General features: G+C 46.3%; 1 protein-coding gene across 4 annotated transcripts in view; it reads left to right on the top strand.

The window, feature by feature from the left end:
* LOC101951390 (Gfo/Idh/MocA-like oxidoreductase domain containing 1) overlaps nucleotides 1-17,500 on the top strand; it is a 344,332-nt gene that overhangs the window by 104,862 nt on the left and 221,970 nt on the right. The gene's annotated exons all lie outside the window — the stretch shown is intronic.

The following is a 17,500-nucleotide window of genomic DNA, read 5'->3' as shown; positions in this document are numbered from 1 at the left end:
AGCATCTGCCAACAGTCTATCCTAAAATACCCAAGCCTAGTATCAGTTCAATGTTCCTGTGGTTACCTGATAACATTTTAGACAAATCCCCCCCTTAAACACACTATTCTCAGTTCCCCAAAACTCAGGGTCACTGTTGGCCATTTATCTATGCCAGAGTTCACAGGCCTCAGGGCCCTATGCTAACCTATATCTTATGCTAACTGCTTAAACGAATAGCTTACACGATACAGGCCTGTAGGTTCCTTGCCTTACAGCCAACTAAAATAAAATGCTAAAGCTAGCTCTATAGGCTGCATGGCCGGGCTAGGAATAGAATCGAGGTCTCCTAGATCCGTTCCCCATCCACACTGTCACACCGGCTCCTAAAAGTTCAGATGCTTAGGTGAGTCTCTTGGGCTGGCCAAACTGGTCCATAAACCTGGTGAGAACAGCCTCTCTTGTGATAATCTGGCAGGCTGAGTTGGGAGGGGGAAATAAAGAACAATGAGAGGTGTACAGTGTTAACTTTTTCTCACCTGAAAAGCAGTGAGAGAGAGAGAAGTCTAGTTGCCATCAGTCCTTACGAAATCTGAATGGGTTCCCCCTGCCCAGTAGAAAGGCTGTATGAGACAGGGCCGCCCAGAGGATTCAGGCGGCCTGGGGTCTTCGGCGGCGGGGGTCCTTCCGCTCCGGGTCTTCGGGGCACTTCGGCGGCGGGTCCCGGACCGAGTGAAGGACCCACCGCCGAATTGCCGCCGAAGACCCGGAGCAGAAGAAGCTCCGGGGCTTCAGCAGTGGGTCCTTCACTCGCTCCGGGTGTGTTCGGCAGCACTGAAGGATCTGCCGCCAAAGACCCGCCAAAAACTCTTGTGGGGGCCCCTGAAAACTCTTGTGGGGGGCCCTGGGGCAAATTGCCAAACTCCCCCCTTCCCCCCCCCCCCGGGTGGCCCTGGTATGAGAGAATATATAGGGTTGTGATGGCTGCTGTATGGTAGGGTGGGAAAGCCTTAAAAGTTTTGCCTTCTTTTTAAAACCCTCTGTGGAAGTGACTGCTGGACAGCAGTATTATTATGGAGCCTTGCTTAAGGGTGTTGTGCCTTGTGGGATGGGGTCACTGCTAAGGGTTTGAATTCCTGCTAGAGAATGGGCCCTGCTCAGCACAGTTCTGAATTCTTCCACACTTTAGAGGGGATGTTTGGGTTATGGGGGTTGACCTGTTCCTCAGTCTAAGCATTAAGACATCTGGGTAATGGTAGAAGATGGAGGAGATGGTGGTAGGTAACAATACCATTATACTATGGCAGGTAATCCATGTGTCTGTGGCATCTCACATTCTCTCCTATCGGTCTCATGGGCCCTGAATCCAGAACAGACTTCATTGTGTGTTTTAAGTCTCACTGAGTCTCATGTAAGCATGTACTGAAAGTGGAGCATCTTTCCTGAATCGGATGCTTTCCTTAACCGGCGCCTGAGTCAAGACAAGCAGAGCTTAATCAAAACTAGTGAAAGAGCAGAGATGAGATCTTCAGGTCTTGCTGATTCTCCTCTCACCTCTTTCATGACACAAATCAGGAACAATTCCTGTGAAGTCAGTAGAGTTAGACTATTGTATAAAAAAAAATGTAGGTGAGAGAAGAACTCGCACCTAATTATGTATATTAGATCAGGGAACACGTCAAAGGACAATGTACCTGGCAAGCCACATCCGTTTATAAAAAAAAATGTGCTAAGATCCCCTTGCTTGGAAACTTGGGACAAAGTCAACTGAGAGGAAAACTTGGGCTCTCGGAACCTGGGTAAGTCAAATTATGAGCTATACAATCATCTGACGTAGCAGGGGATTGTTTCAGCATTACCGCTCACCCGTTGCACCCCTTTGCTCCCCTTCTCTGTCCGCTTGGCATGCTTTGGAATCCTATGTAGAGCCCACAATACCTAGCAATATGGAATATCTTCAGCATTTAATAATTATTTAAAAATCACATCCAAGGAAGTGTGGATGCTAATTTGAGATCAGTTCTTAAATTAATGCTCATCCGGTCACTGATGTACCTTAAATAAAGTAAATAGAGAGCAGGGGAGCGGGTGGATGATTGTACCTGCCGAAGGAGAAAAGACTGAACATGAGAGAAACATCAAAGCAAAAATAAAAAGACATCTTTCTTCCAAAGCTGAAAACCTTGTTTACCGGAAGTGGTTTTAAATGGAGGTTCCACTCGGCTCCGCTCATTCTTTCACACCAACAGCTTTTCTGCTTGTGAAAGGTGGCTCGGAGTGAAGAAACAAGCCTAGGTTAAAGGATGAGGGGGTGAGTTGAAATAAGAGATGGCCTTGGAAATTGAGGATGGTTAAAGGGGTGGGGTGAGAGGGGGGATGGATAGGCAGGGTGGGTTTGTAGTCAGTTTCATAGACAAATTTTGGAATTATCTGGCATGAAATTGGGCACAAATGCAGACCCCTCGGAATATCCAATCAGTTGATTCACTCGACCATTTTGAGAAATTTGGAGGGGCGGAGGGAGATCTATATAAAAAAACAAGTGTCCACGCTCTGTTTGTTTTGAGTGCAGATGGAGTCAGAATGGCAGGGGGAAAGTTGCCCCCCCCTTTTTTTCCCTCCCCGTCCCCAGGCCCCTTCACAGACAGACACAAGTGGGGAGGAGAATGTCTGTTTGAATGAAAGGCCCTAAAGGGAGACTGAGAGAGCCATCACTTGCAGGTTCCTTGAATGGCAGCCTCTTGAGTGAGGCACCATATGCCGGCTCATGCCTCCCTATCAGGAGTTTTTTCAACGGGTACTGGATGCACAAATTGGCACAATTCAGCTCTAGAGCTCCTCAGCTGGTCTCCACACCCCACTTGACATGAAAATGACCTCTCCTTTGTGGGTCTCCAGGAAGGGGAGGGAGCCGGGCAGGGACGGGGGGGAGGGCGGAAAAACCCTGACATGGTGTCAAATGAATTGGAGGCTGCTCTACATCACATTCAGATGGTCCTTTTGAAAAGGAGGGGCTAGGAAAGGAGCAAAGGTGGCCAATTAAATACACAGTCATGTCCAATATCAAGTAAACAGCTTAATGTACACAATGGGCCTGACTTCAGTTAAAATGTATATCTTAGAGCTAAAGCTGGGGCCCAAACCAAAGCCCTGGATCAGAGAACTCTCAAACTTTGGAGAAATTCTGGGTCTTTGAACCAGATGGTTTGGTTCTGATTAGTGCCAGTTGGAAAATAGATTTATTTTCTGTTGGTTTTTTTTAAGTTGATTTTTCATCTAAAAACTCAGAACTGCTGACATTTTCAGCTGAAAACTTTTTAGTTTGGGGGTGTTGGGTGTTTCAACCAAAAAAAATCTACATTTGCCTTGGAAAGCAGAGCCTTTTAATGAAAAACTTCATTTAACTGAAAACCCAATTTTCCGTTGAAAAATAGCTTCCGCAGGAAGTTTTCAACTAGCCTAGTTCTGGTCCCATTTCTGCTAAAAGCAATAGAGACATAGTGGCTCTAATTTGCTATTGATGTTAAGTGACACTGCATCACTAGCTTCAGTGCAGTGGTGACAATTTATACTCACTAGATCCAAGTTGGGGCCTTTGGGTGCTACCATGGTATATATATAAAATACACTGCTACTGTTGTGTGCTAAAATGATTGGCAGGCTGCTTTCAGTATCCGTTATCTGGCTGGGTGGAATTGGTTTTGAATAAAGGGACAATGTCAAGATATATCATGCAACTTACACAATGACAAAAAACTATAATCCTGAGCTGCGTTATCAATACCTCTTTAGATTGCTAAAGTGAAAGAATTTTTTTCAGAGCGAATTTGTTTTAAACTATACAGGCTGTCTGCTTTGCTGGATTTCACTCCCATTGGGATGGAAATGGGCTGTCCCATTTCACTGGGTGTTTCTGTCTGTCTGATAGCCAGGTGATGTTGCAGGACTGGATGGTGAAGAATTTCCCATTCCAGCTGCTACTACCATCTGGGGAAATGGAGAAGGGGGACCGGATCAGCTGGTCAAATTAAAAATGTGAAACTTGTTTCAGATGAGTTGTCCAATATATTCAGCTAAAGGTAGATCAGCTACTGGCTTCCCCCACCCCTTTGGAGAGGGAACATTTTTTTTTAATCTGTTACACAATAGAAATGCCCCAAGGGGTCTGATAAGCCCAGTCATTTAATTATCCCTAAGGCTCCTGTGATGTTGGTTGAAAACTCTCTCTTCATTTGACTCTTCGTAGTATTGTCCTTGCCTGTCTAGTGTGTCAGGACAATGAGTCCAAAGGAACAGGAATATAGGAGACAAGAAGGACATAGATCCATCAACGACCCTGCAGTCCCAGGAAGCTGATCAGGCTGGAGAGGATTGGCTCATTGATCCTTCTAGCATTAATTATTTCATGGCATAATTGTAATAATCTGTTTAAAAAGCTTAATCACCCCAATGGCTGCATGTTGTGAGAGAGATGATCCAGAGGGTCTATTTACAGGAGTGTGTGTGGTGGGGAGGGGTCTGGGATGATCTAGCATCACTAAAACTGTATTTCCAAAGCCACCACTTTCAAAAGCTTTGTTTTAAATTATATACCAATAAGGACTGGTCTCTATGATCAGAGCACAGGAATTAGTCAGGAGTCCTGGGGTCATTCTCGCTGGCCTGCTGTGCGGCCCTCTGCCAGTCATGTTTGTGCCTCAGTTTCCCTCTCTGTAAAATGGGATGTAGTGAGGTTTATTAATTCGGGGGTGTTTGTAAAGCACTTTCCTTGGATGAAAGAGGTTGTAGAAGAGCAGAGCATCATTGCATCTAAACGAGTTATTGGAATCAAATGCTTCTAATTATCAGAATGTCAGGGATTTATTTGCATCGCCTTAGAAACATAGTTCAGGATCTTGTCTCTAATGTTGGCCAGTACCAGCTGCTTTAGATGAAGGTGCAAGAATCTGATAACGTAGGCAAAAAAATCTGACTGGGCCTGACGGATTGTTCATATTTTCTTTGTTGTGGGGGTTTTCAATCACCCCTAACATGTAGCTTTCTTTGAAACTGAGTTTTGAGCGCCGACGCGAATCTAATGTTGCTAATCAATTTGGAGGGGAGGGGAAATCAGTTTGGCCATTGAAACATTTTTCCAAAACACTATAGACGTTCTCAGTTGTGGATGCCGTTGCACGTTCGTATTTCTCAGAGATGGGTTTGATTTTAAACATGCAGTTTCTCCAGCAATTAGAGGTCGGTTCTGCTCTCCATACAAGCATGTAACTCCTCTTAATGCCACCAGGAGCTGTGCGGGTGTACAGGCAGGGGAATGGACCCTTGGTGGTTAACGTGGCCTGACCTCAACAGCGGTGTTGAGGAAACAAAAATGAAAAACAGCCCAAGATACTGGGTCTTTAAAAATTAGCCGGCTGTAAGGGAAGTTCAGAGTACCCATGACTTCCACTGATTCCACCAATGCAGGCTTGGGCCCATGGGTTTCATGAGGTTTATGGCAAGCACTGCACGTGTCCAAACGACGTAATTACACGATAGGCTGGAGGGACTATTCCGGTTCGTAGCATAAATGTCTTTTTTTTTAAATGTTTATGAAAATGTATTTAATTTAAAGATCGACCCTGCCTCCTTCTAGTGAATAGAATAACAGAGGGTTTTTTCTGAACCTGCCTGAACAGTGGACACTGGTGAAGCAGAATGTGGCTCCAATGTAGCTGTCTCACTTCAGCAGGTCGATAAGATTTTTTTTTAAATTATTATTATTGTTGTTTTAATCTTCCTCGTCCCATATTCAATCAAGAGGAGAGGTGGGTCCCAAAGGACCAACCTGATCGCTTGGTGTGGTTAATGCATATTTTATAATCTTCCACAAAAGTTTGGGAGTTCTTTTGAAAGGGAAATTAAATACAGAAAGCTAGGGTATGTCTGAGTTATAACTTAAATGCCAGAAACGCCTTCCTGAGCTCAGAACAGCTGGCTTGGTGGTGAACAACAGAGATCTGGCTTTAACTTCATTTTCTGGCTTTTGCCTATTTTATGTGCGGTCCCTGAAGTTTTTTGGGAGCTGATCCTGTGTGGTATTAAGCAGTGTCATCACTTTCCAGAGAGCAAATAATTTTTTTTGTTTCTCCATTCACAAGGAATCTAAATGACTATTGATTTAGATTAAGGGGGAAATGAATGTCAAGTCACCATGTGAGAGTACCAGCGGTGACTCCAGGCACCAGCGCAGCAAGCGTGTGCCTGGGGTGGCAAGCTGCGGGGAGCGGCCTGCCGGTCACTGTGAGGGCAGCAGTCAGGCTGCCTTCGGTGGCATGCCTGCGGGAGGTCTTCCCACAGGCATGCCGCCTCGGCGTGACTAGCGGACCACCCACAGGAGGACTGCCAAAAGCCGCCTGACTGCTGTGCTTGGGGCAACAAAAAAACATAGAGCCGCCCCTGGAGATACACTTTGGGTCCCTCTCTCTCCTCTGGGACAGTCTACGCTGGACTGAACACAAAATGGCTGCCAGTCCTTGCAGACAACAGGGTCCTATGATTGTAACAATGCAGTGAACAGGGCAGGGCCTCCCAGAGGATTCAGGGCACTTCAGCGGCGGGTCTCGGAGTGGAAGGACCCCCCGCTGCCGAAGACCCGGAGCGGAAGAAGCTCCGGGGGCACAGGCCCTATGAGAGTTTTCCGGGGCCCCCGGAGCGAGTGAAGGACCCCGCTCTAGGGACCCCAAAAAACTCTCGTGGGGGCCCCTGCGGGGCCCAGGGCCTGGGGCAAATTGCCCCACTTGCCCCCCCGCCCCGGGTGGCCCTGGAACAGGGGCATAATAGTCACTAAATAAACCGCACACCTGAAGACAACGAGAGTTGAGGGGGTGTAGCACCGATCAAGACTGGTCCTAAATCTGGGTGGTTCATATGCATGTCATGTGGGTTTTCCCTTGATAATGCAATTAGACTATTGCCTCCCTGGGAGCCTTGAGGATATGTGCCGGCACATGCGTGTGCCATGTGCACACGTGATCTTAGCTGAAATTTTGTATTATACTGCTTAGCTGCATGTGGAAACATAAGTGTGTATTCCAATGTCCAATGCACTGCATCTCTTGGAAAATTCTTATCTTTATTTTTATTCCCCCACATCCACCTAAAGCTTGATTAATAAATTGACAGTAAGAGCCACAACAGGAGAAGGACCGGTTCTGCTGCCCTGTGGGTCATTTATTTATTTAAGCATATTGGGGGGCCTTACACTTTTCTGTCCCTAGATGCCTGCCTGTCCCAAGAGGTGTGCAGCCCTTCTGGTATCTGCATTGACGGGAGCAAAAATATCCTCTCCAGCAAGCTAATTTTAGTGCAAATTCTCCCCAGTGGCTCAGATGAGCAGGTGCTAGAACCTAGACAATAGCATTCTGCCCAATGACAACATTTTGCACAAAAGAGAGAGGTCTAGATTTTGATGGGAGCTCTTGCATCATGGACATGATCGGGCCAGATTCCAGGCCCCACAAGACCCGTTTACACCTCTGCAGTGGCGTACAAAGGCCAGAAAGGCCTCCAGTGAAAGGACAGCATAGGGGTTGCATATGCAGCCCTATTGTGCCCCTTCCCTTGCAGCTCCCAGTGCAGGGGAAAGCCCACGGTAGGAAGGGGTATGTCAGGGACAGGATCGGGAGTGCTGTGTAATTCTGGGATGCTGGGCGGCCCCTAGGGAGTTATGTGATGGGAAGCCCCAGTGTGATTACAGTAACACACACCTGCCTATCAGCTCTCGAATTACATGGTCTGATGTATAAAATGTCCAGCTCTTGCTTACAAAGCTGCCTCCTGTGTGGTGTTCGCGGATATGCAATAACTGTTGTACCGTCGCAATACAGCTGCTTGTTGTAACTTGGCCATGCCAGTGTAACCAGCGTCATGTTTGTGATGGGATGTGTCAGATTAGGTTGTAAAAAGCGTGAGCCAAAACTTGTAGCCAGAACTTAGCAAGACCCTCACAAAAACTCCTCCATCTCTGTAGTGACGTATATACCAGCCGACCAGTCACCTCTTCACAAACAGCTTGAGTATCCTATATTCCTTGTGGTTGTGTGATTTCAATTTGATTCCTGGACAGTAACCCCACAGAGAATTTCAAGTACCAATAAAATAACAATAATGATAATAATTAGTAATACAATGACTTTAGAAATGTTACATTACCTTCCTCAGTTTAATTCTTCTCTGGTTTTAATAGGTGTAAATTTCAGCGCAGCCATGAACTTGCTGTGGTTATTGAAAGAAGTGTTGCTCCTTATCTCTTCATCTGTTCCTCTCTCCCACTTTGGGAACGGGCGTTTATAACTTCTGGCCTGTCATTTCTATATCATGGACCTGGAACCACGTCATCTTTGACAACACAGGAGAGACCTGTCAGTGGCAAGGGGCTAGGGAGAAAGCACCCCTTGGATTTGGATCTGATAAGGTTCAAGAAAGTAAAAGCCTTGGCCCCACTACTTTTACGACTAAATCAGCCCTGGGTGTTTTGATCAGACAAAGGCTGTTGCTAGATATGTGGCATCTGTTAACAGACTACCGCTGTCATTAGCTGCAACTAGGCATCTGCTGCTAAAACCAAACACATAACAGATGCCAGTTTAGAAGAGGGGTGGAAAAAAAAAAACCCAAAGCGCTAATATTTCACTTTTCCATAGACATCCCTTCATTGTTGGCAGAGGGGCCGGGTGTATTTCAGCAACTGTGGCATTAAATTTAAATCTGCCCCTCTTACAAATACCTCTCCATATCCTTGTTCTGAAACACCCTTTTTTGATTCCATCCGACTGTGCGAGCTGTATTCGAGTGTGTTTGCTCCGTTATTTTATATGGACACGCACAAATCCCTGAGGTTCCTTGGGCATGTGGCACTCGGCAATGCGGCTGGCGCTGCTGATTCCCAGCTACCAGCCAAGAGTTGGCACTATCCTGCTGCCAGGGTTTTGAGAAGGAATTACCCCAGTGAATGTTAACTATAACATGGTCAGTGGGGCTCAGAGAAGGGGATGTGCTCTATAGGCTCTCTGGGACAGAGTCAGTGTGGATGCAATGTCTAGCACAATGGAGTCTTAACTGGGGCCTGCAGGAGCTAATGTAATATAAATAACTGAAATGATCATCTATGAGCAAATGGCACCGTAGCTTTAAATCCACAGACCTGATTTCCATGCTCTCCAAGCGTTTTGGAGGTGGCAGAGGAGAAAGGGGAAAAGAACCTGCATTTTTTTTTATTTTTTATTTTAGTGCCATGCGGGAAGATGAGGCGGCTGTGCTGATGGATAATGGGAAGGTATCAACGTGATGTGTTGTTAGTACCGTACCAAATAGGCTTTTAATTTTCTGGGGAGGTGTGGGGCGTCTCTGCAGTGCCGGCATCAATCATCATCATGAGGTTTCAGGTCCCGACTCCCCAGGGGCCTTTCATTGTAAAGGATTCCCTCTTCCTCTCTGACTAGGGGCTGTTCTCCCTCCATGGCGATGCCTCGCGCAGACTAATTGCTGACTTGTTCCTCTTATGATGATAAAACTCGTGTCACCACAAAATAGAACATTAGGATAAAGTCTTTAAACTGGCTGTGCAGCTGGGAAACTCATTTAGAGCCCCTGGTTTAAAAAACAACAACGTGGTGGTGATGGTGGTAGCAGATATTTTTTCTGTCCATTAACTGCAGGAAATGAATATGAGTTTGGTTCTAAGGCTGCTAAATAGCACATTGAGTCAGTATCTTGGCCCTACCCTCCTCATACACGCCCCCCCCCCCCCCCCAACCTTTGTAGCTATCTTTACTTCTAAGGGCTTTTGTCTTAATACAGTTTTGGGTGAATTCTGATGCTCAGGAGAGGGAGGAGATCAATGTTTGGCTATAGCCAGATGTGATGGGGGCGGAGGCTGAGTGGTGATGTATTCATTTAGATCAGTGGTTCTTAACCTGGGGTGCACACACCCCCATTGGGGTGTGAGATGCCCTTTCTGGGGGTGCGAGACATGCCAGATTTATTTAGAAGGTAAATCGTCGAAAACACAAATTAAGCACAGGCACGTATGTACAACTACTTTGTTTCATCAAACCTATGAATTTATTAACATTATACTTTTTTAACGATTACTGTAATATACAAAAAAAATATATCTAGGTTTAAGGGGTGTGAGAACATATTTTTTAGGTTTAAGGGGTGTGAGAACATATTTTGAGAACCAAAGGGGTGCAGGCTGCAGTAAAGGTTAAGAACCACTGATTTAGATGGAATATATAGACTCGAAGATGTTAAGACTCTGACACTGTCCAATATTAGACGGTTTTAAACAAGGTTCAGAGTTTGGAGACCTTAGCCTGCTTAGTACTATGGCAAACATACCATTAAAAATCCTTTTAAACTTTTTATGAAAGATACAGAAAAGAAGAAAAAACAGTTGAAGGATTTGAAATGCTCAGTATTAAGGAAGGCTTTCGTTTTAATAGCATCCCTCGTTCCCTTTCTGATTTGCAGGAGAGAGCCTTTAGAAGCAAAGCCCCCTTGTTTGACAGTCTCTTAAACAGTATCAAAGATGGTAATAACTTTTTTGGAGGAAAGAGAAGTTAGTTGAGCTGAGCTGGAGCGGTCATTGTTAAAGCCTGATTCCGTTCCCTAGAAGACAAAACAACACAAACACACACACAAGAGAAGAGAAACGAACAGCAAAGAGAGAAATTGCAGCTTCTGTCTCTGGTGTTGACTTTCACTTGCAGCCTCCTTGCTGGAGAAACGCAGGCACAGCACATGGTCTTAGCAGTCACTCAGGCTAGGTCTACACTACCCGCCTGAATCGGCGGGTAGAAATCGACCTCTCGGGGATCGATTTATCACGTCCCGTCGGGACGCGACAATCGATCCCCGAATCGGCGCTCTTACTCCACCAGCGGAGGTGGGAGTAAGCGCCGCCGACAGAAAGCCGCAGAAGTCGATTTTGCCGCCGTCCTCACAGCGGGGTAAGTCGGCTGCGATACGTCGAATTCAGCTACGCTATTCACGTAGCTGAATTTGCGTATCTTAAATCGACTCCCCCCTGTAGTGTAGATGTACCCTCAGAGACCTGGCCAACTTGTACCAGCATTGGGCAGTTTAGGGTGTTGCTTTTTGTTGCCTGACCTCTTTCTGGGCAGTGTTGCAAAATATACAACCTTATCTTATTAGACAGAAGGAAAAATGAGAGGGATAGGAAAGAGAAGAAATAAGGTGGGGAAAGAAAAGGACCAATGGGATGAGGGGGTGGAGAGAGACAAACTCTCAAATCCCAAGTGGCATTTGGGATTTACCTGGAGCCAATGGAAGTGGTGGTGTCATCTAGATCTCTCTCTCTGGCCCCATCTTCTCTGTATATCTCTCAGGCTTAGGACAAAGAAGGTCCAGGGTCCCAACAGTCATGGTGGTGAAGCTCACTCCAGTAACCAATTTTTCTCCCCAAAGGACCCCAAAAGGAAATGGGTGGACTAGCCAATTCTCTCATTATTTTGTTCAGCTACTTTGTGACACACCAGCTTTGGTTCATTGATTTTTTTGGTCTCACACTGTTCTTGTTTACCAGGCATGATTTTTAACACAGCCCTTGAGTTATATCCAAAGGCCTTTTTGTTTTGGACTAATTCCGTCCCTCTCTCTCCCTTTCAGACCCTTTCCTGTCAGTATTTGTTGTTATAAGTTATTGTGACGTTCTATGAACCTTCACTCACTCCTTATAGTTAAACTCACCATTAAGGTAAAGCTGACGGCCCAATTATAGCGGCAGTGGCCAGAGATAGGAAACGCTTCTTCCTCCCCTGACTGCTAATTCCTTGCTCTTGTGACCAAATCCACATTCTGCTCCCTCTTCCCACTAAGGGTAAAAATTTCCAAAGCACCTCATTGCCTTTCAACGGAGCAATTCTCCAAATGGCTTACGTCCCATTATCAAAAGTAATGGAGACCCTTAGGAGCCTATATCTCATTAAAAGCCAATGGGAGTCACTCAGGGCCAGACTTTAAAATGTATTTAGGTGCCTAAAGGTGCAGATGGGCATGTAGCAGGATTTTCTAATGCACCTAACTCCCATTGACATGAATGGGAGTTAGGCTCTTGGATGCTACTGAATATTCCACCTCTCTGCATCTTTATGTGCCTAAATGCCTTTACAAACCCAGCCCTCAGGCACTTTGGGGAAAAGTTCCCCTAACACGCTTTAGACGGAAAGCTCATCTTGCCATCTAACCAACAGCCTTCTCCCCTCACCCCCGCCCCTCCACCTTTCCCTTTTTCCTTCCCTTTGACTGAACTGGCCAGCCTCTCCTCTTCCAGAAGAATAGTTAATGTGCATCTGTTGTCATCGGTTTTAGCCTAATGTTGCTTACTGCCTGCTCCCGTGGTTGCGTTCGCCAACGCTTCAGGCTGTTTTGTGACAGCCACCCCCTGGCACAACACCCCAGGGCCCAGTTCTGCCCTCCATTATCCCTGTAGGCAGTAGGTTTGCACTAAGGTCAATGAGGGTACTGTAAAGAGGCCTTGAAATGAGCATAAATTACATTTACCCCCATTTTAAGGCCCTTTCACACAGCCAGTCTGGTGTAAAGAGGACTTGCTGTTAATGAGATTTGGACCTGTATTCTTTGGTGGTGGATACTGAAGGGCTGCCTGGGGTTAGATTCTCAGCTAATGTAAACTGGCTTACCTCTCTTTAGGTCAATGAACCCACACCAGTTCACCCCAGCTGAGAACCTGACCCAATGCCCAGCAGGGACAGCCCCGTCATGCCAAGGGTTGTCATTCTAGAGTAGTGATAATGATGCATCAGGATGATCGGGCAGGGTGTGGTGCTCAGTGGGAAGCCAGCCACTCTAGTCCTGGCAACGGAGGTTCCTCGGGGTAGGCATTGCATAGCCTGTGTGTTCGGTTTTATGGGAGTCAGACTCTGATCTGAACCCATTGGCACTGAGGACACATTATGTCCGTTTTGCCCACTTGCTTTCAGATGTTCCTGGTCTGACATGCACCCAAATGTGCCCACATGGCAGCATAAAGCTACCCCGTACAAATATCGTTCTACTCCTGGACAAGAACAAAAATACACCCAAGAAGTCTATGTGCCATAGAGCACTGCTTGGCAGGACATTTAGAGTCTACCCTAATTCCGACACAGATTGACTGAGAGACCTTTGGCAAGGCACTTAGCTTCTCCGTCTCTCCCATCTCCTCCCCAAACCAATTTCGTAAAACCGCCTTCAAATCCCTCAGAGGGATCTGCTTCTCCCCCAATGCCTATCGTAAACGGCCAGCTGAGAATGGCTCAGCAGGTGGGAAGCGGTGAGGACTGATATTATTGTTCATGTCCTTAAAGCTGGAAACTTGCAAATTCTATGTAGGGTCTCATCACGCCCTCGCCACTGGAGCACCTTCCAAAAGTGCATTAAGCGATGTGGTCCGTGTCTGTTGTTCTCTTTGTCTCACTACTGTGCTTGTACCTAGGCAATAACATCTTCCTGCTCCTGTTACCTTTGTGCTCTACCCCCTTAGGGTAACCAGACAGCAAGTGTGAAACATTGGGATGGGGGGGAATGGGCACCTATATAAGACAAAGCCCCAAATATCAGAACTGTCCCTATAAAATCGGGAGGTCTGGTCACCCTACACCAACTTGCTGAACCAGACCCTGACTCCTGTGACTCCAGTGGTACAAAGCGGCTGTAGAACAGCCCTACCTGGGCAGCTGAGGATCCCCCCAGTCTAACCAGCTCTTCCCCACCCCGTAGCACTCCTTGGTGTAAGGAAAATGCCGGGGGTACTTCCAGGGGGAGAGGACATTGCGTGTCAGGGTTTTGCTGTGCTCCTTTGCAGGTGAAACAACCCCTTGGGTGCTGTGACTAGTCGACATAAATTAAACCAGCCCCAGGCTTCCCCTAGTTTAGGCCAAGGGCTGAACTGGGCCCTGGCAGCTCTGGGAGTTGGAGGATTATGATGGCAATATACTGCCACCTTTCCCCAGCCAACAACAGTTCAGCCAGAGCCAAGGATCAGAGCCACCGGATCTTGTATTAATTCAGACTGTAAAGTCTTCAGGGAAGGGGCTGCCTCTTCCTGTGTCTTTGAGCAGCACCTAACACAACATGGCCCTGATTCCAGTTGGCTCTGGGCCCTACCGTCATATAAATACTTGCCCAGTTAATTCACTGAGGTTTTCTAAAGCAGGTTGAGATCCCCCAGAAGGACCAATTCCCTTCCCCTGGAAGGAGAAAGTGCTGCAAAATAGCTGGAGGTGAGTTTGTGTCCTGAAGCGACTGATTCTTGCCCTGTTTTTGCATCCTTCATTTCCATGCTCATTTTTTGACTCCGTGGGGGGGAGGGGGGAAGGATGTAGGGGAAGAGGGTTTAGCTACAAGATTGAACTTCATAAGGAAAAGGGAGAACAGGGGAAAAAAATATTATTTGAAAAGCTACTCGGGGGGTTGGGGGGAAAGTACTGTTTTGAAAAAAAAAAAAAAAAAAAGGTTGCAGGAGCGACTACTGCAGCCCCTTCCCCAGATGCAATCCCACTCCTGTAATTTCTGGGGGAATTGGTTCATCTTGGGTGCAGATATATTTGTGTCAAGGTGCAGCTGCACAGATAGCCCGACTCTATGCATAGTAAGAGGCTTTCAGAGAAAGAGGTTATGCCCAGAGCAAGGCCTTATCAGAGCAGGCTGCCTGCCATTTATCTGGTTCCCTATCAAATATGAAAACAGGCCTCAATCTGCTACTTCTATTTTCCTTGGGAAGGCTAGGGGTGGAATAATAATTTAGTCCAGGGTTTTTTTTTTTTGTTTCCAACAGTCACCTTCTGCCAAACTCTGCTCTTTCTAACTTCCCGAGGTCTCTTACAGTGCAGCTCTAGGAAAGAGAGTCTCTCTGTGGTTGTGTGCATGTGTATTTTTATAGGTTTATTTAAAAATGAAATCTTTATAAAAATAATAGAGTCCCAGATCCTGAAGGGTTGTGTTTTTTGTTTTGTTTTGTTTGTTTCTACTGGTTTCCTTGATATCACAGGACAGCCCCGTGGTACCAAGTCTCAGGCATTTCAGAGTGTAATATTATTATTATTCATTATTTCTATTACAGCACCCTTAAAGCCTCAACCAAGCCCCAGTTGCCCTGGGCACTGAGCAAGCATATAGTGAGAACCAGTCATTTCTCCAAAGAGCTTCCAGTCTAAATAGATGAGACTGACATAGAGTGGAAGAAAGGAAGTCTCATTTATGCCCAATGTATAGACGGGGAATTGAGGCACAGAGAGACTTAGAGCAGATTTTCAAGTGTTCAGTCCCCACAGTAGAGGGCCACATTTTCAAAAGACTTCCCAGAAGCTCCAGTCTGGATTTTCAGTGAGCCAAGACATTTGAAAATCTGGCCACTTATTTAGGAACTTGCATGGGAATTGAGCACTTCTGAAATCCTAGCTCTGTTTGTGGGTGCTGAGCTCTTTTGAGCATCTGGCCCTAAGTGACTTGCCTGAGCTGACAGAGGAAGAAGTGAACCTGATCTCCTGAGTCCCAGTCCAGTACATTAACCACAAGACCAGCCTTTCCCCTCTCCATGGGTCCTGGTCCTGTTTTGGGAAATACTTTGATTTTTCCTTGACTGTGTGCTTGGTTGCTCTTCTTTTCATTGGGGGTGGAGGGAGGGTTAAGTGGGGGGTGCACTGACTTCAAAGGGCCAAACACGCATTCTCAGATACACAGAGACCTGGCAGTTTCATGTGAGTGTCTGAGGGAAGAATCTGTGTGGCACGGAGCCCCCTATTTTTGTATGCCTTTGCCATAAGCGCTAACCCTGCGGAGATGGCTTATGCTACTTAATGCAAACAAGGCTGGATGAGCAGAAGAATTGAAGGCAGAGCACAAAATGGCTGAGCAATGTGTAACCTGGGGGCCATTCGATGGAGTAGCCTCCTGACCCTGGGTTAGAGCAGTCCAGCTTAACTCGGCGGGACTGTAGCAAAATAGAAAGGCACCCTAGTGCAGAATTACCATCCCCAGCAATCGTACGGCTACCCTCCCCGCCTAGAATCCATCTTGAAGGTATTCTCCTCCCGACTGTAATAAGGCCTGAAAAGCCCATTGCTTACATTTTTAATTCCATATCTGTGTCTAACTGCTGATGCTAAATTCCGATCCCACCACTTCTCAGGGCAATGCGATCCACATGTTAATATTTTAAGCCAGCCACTAATATTTTTATGTGGGAAATTGAGATTTTCTACGGTCGCTGGATGAGCAGGCCATTTTTCCACGCTGAGGTATAAAAACTGTAGCTTAGGAAAACATTATTTTACATATTTGTATTTCTCCAGGCTGATCCCTAGCTCTAACATTGCCTACCCCTGCCATGAGGAATGGGACAGTGGTAGCTGCAGCCTGGATTATCGTTGACCCAAGTGCCCTCCTGCAGATTATTTGTTTTACAATAGCACATAGAGGCACCAATCAAGGTCAGAGTCTTTGTGCTAGGTGTGGTGCAGACCCATGGTAAGAGAGACAGTCCCTGCCCCGAAGAGCATACAGTCTACATAGGAAAGGATAAGAGAAAGGCAGGAGTATTATCCCCATTTTACAGAAAGGGAACTGACACAGGACAAGATTAAGTGACTTGCCCAAGATCACATGGGAAGTCTGTGGCAGAGACAGGAATTGAACCCAGATCACCATTCCAGGATCTTAACCACAAGAGCAATCTTCCTCTCTAGAAAGGGAGGAGAAGCACGCCAGTCATTGGTTATCCTTGCAATCTCTGACTGACTCACTGCTAACACCAACACCATTCCGCGCAACCCCACTTGCTGAGAAAGTCACCACATCATTCCTTCTGTCCTCATCACTTTTAAATTCTATCGGTACAAGAGACTCCGTGTCAGGCTGGCACGGTTAAGGGCACTATAATCCAATATAGCAGCGTGGAGTGGATGGGAGGGGAACGTAGTGGGTGGTCCTTGTGGCCACTAGCTGATATGCTCAGCAATAACTGCTTTATATTAATAATAATGTCACTTGCAGACTTTTCACCCAAGGATCTCAAAGCATTTGGAAAGCACTAATGAACCCTTGCAACTCCCTCTGTGTGAGAGAGGTTAATAATTATGTCCCTTTGCAGGTGGGCAAACTGAGGCACAAGGAGGTTAAGTGACTTTTCTTCATGATTAAACTGGGTGCTTTTGCTCGGAACTGTCTTTCTCTTAGAGCTGAATGCTTCATATTTTTGAATTGCTGAGAACAGAAACCTATTTATAAAACTCCGTCTTCCCTTGACAGGTGGCAAACAACATCTGACCAGCTAGCTGTATTAGGGACACAGAGAGGGGGGAAATCAAGGGAGATATACCATAGCGTTTAGTGGTCACCTAAGTCACCATCCAAGCTTATCACTGAAGGAGCAGACAGTCCATCTGGTGCAATGAGTTGATACTGAGAGGTAGTGTCTCTCCCTAAAGGCTGCCTATAAATCACATTTATGGGCCACAGT

Source organism: Chrysemys picta, chromosome 2, assembly GCF_011386835.1.
Source record: "Chrysemys picta bellii isolate R12L10 chromosome 2, ASM1138683v2, whole genome shotgun sequence".
Classification (NCBI taxonomy): Eukaryota; Metazoa; Chordata; order Testudines; family Emydidae; genus Chrysemys; species Chrysemys picta.
The sequence above is the reverse complement of the archived record's forward strand: the minus strand, read 5'-3'. Positions and strand labels throughout refer to the sequence as shown.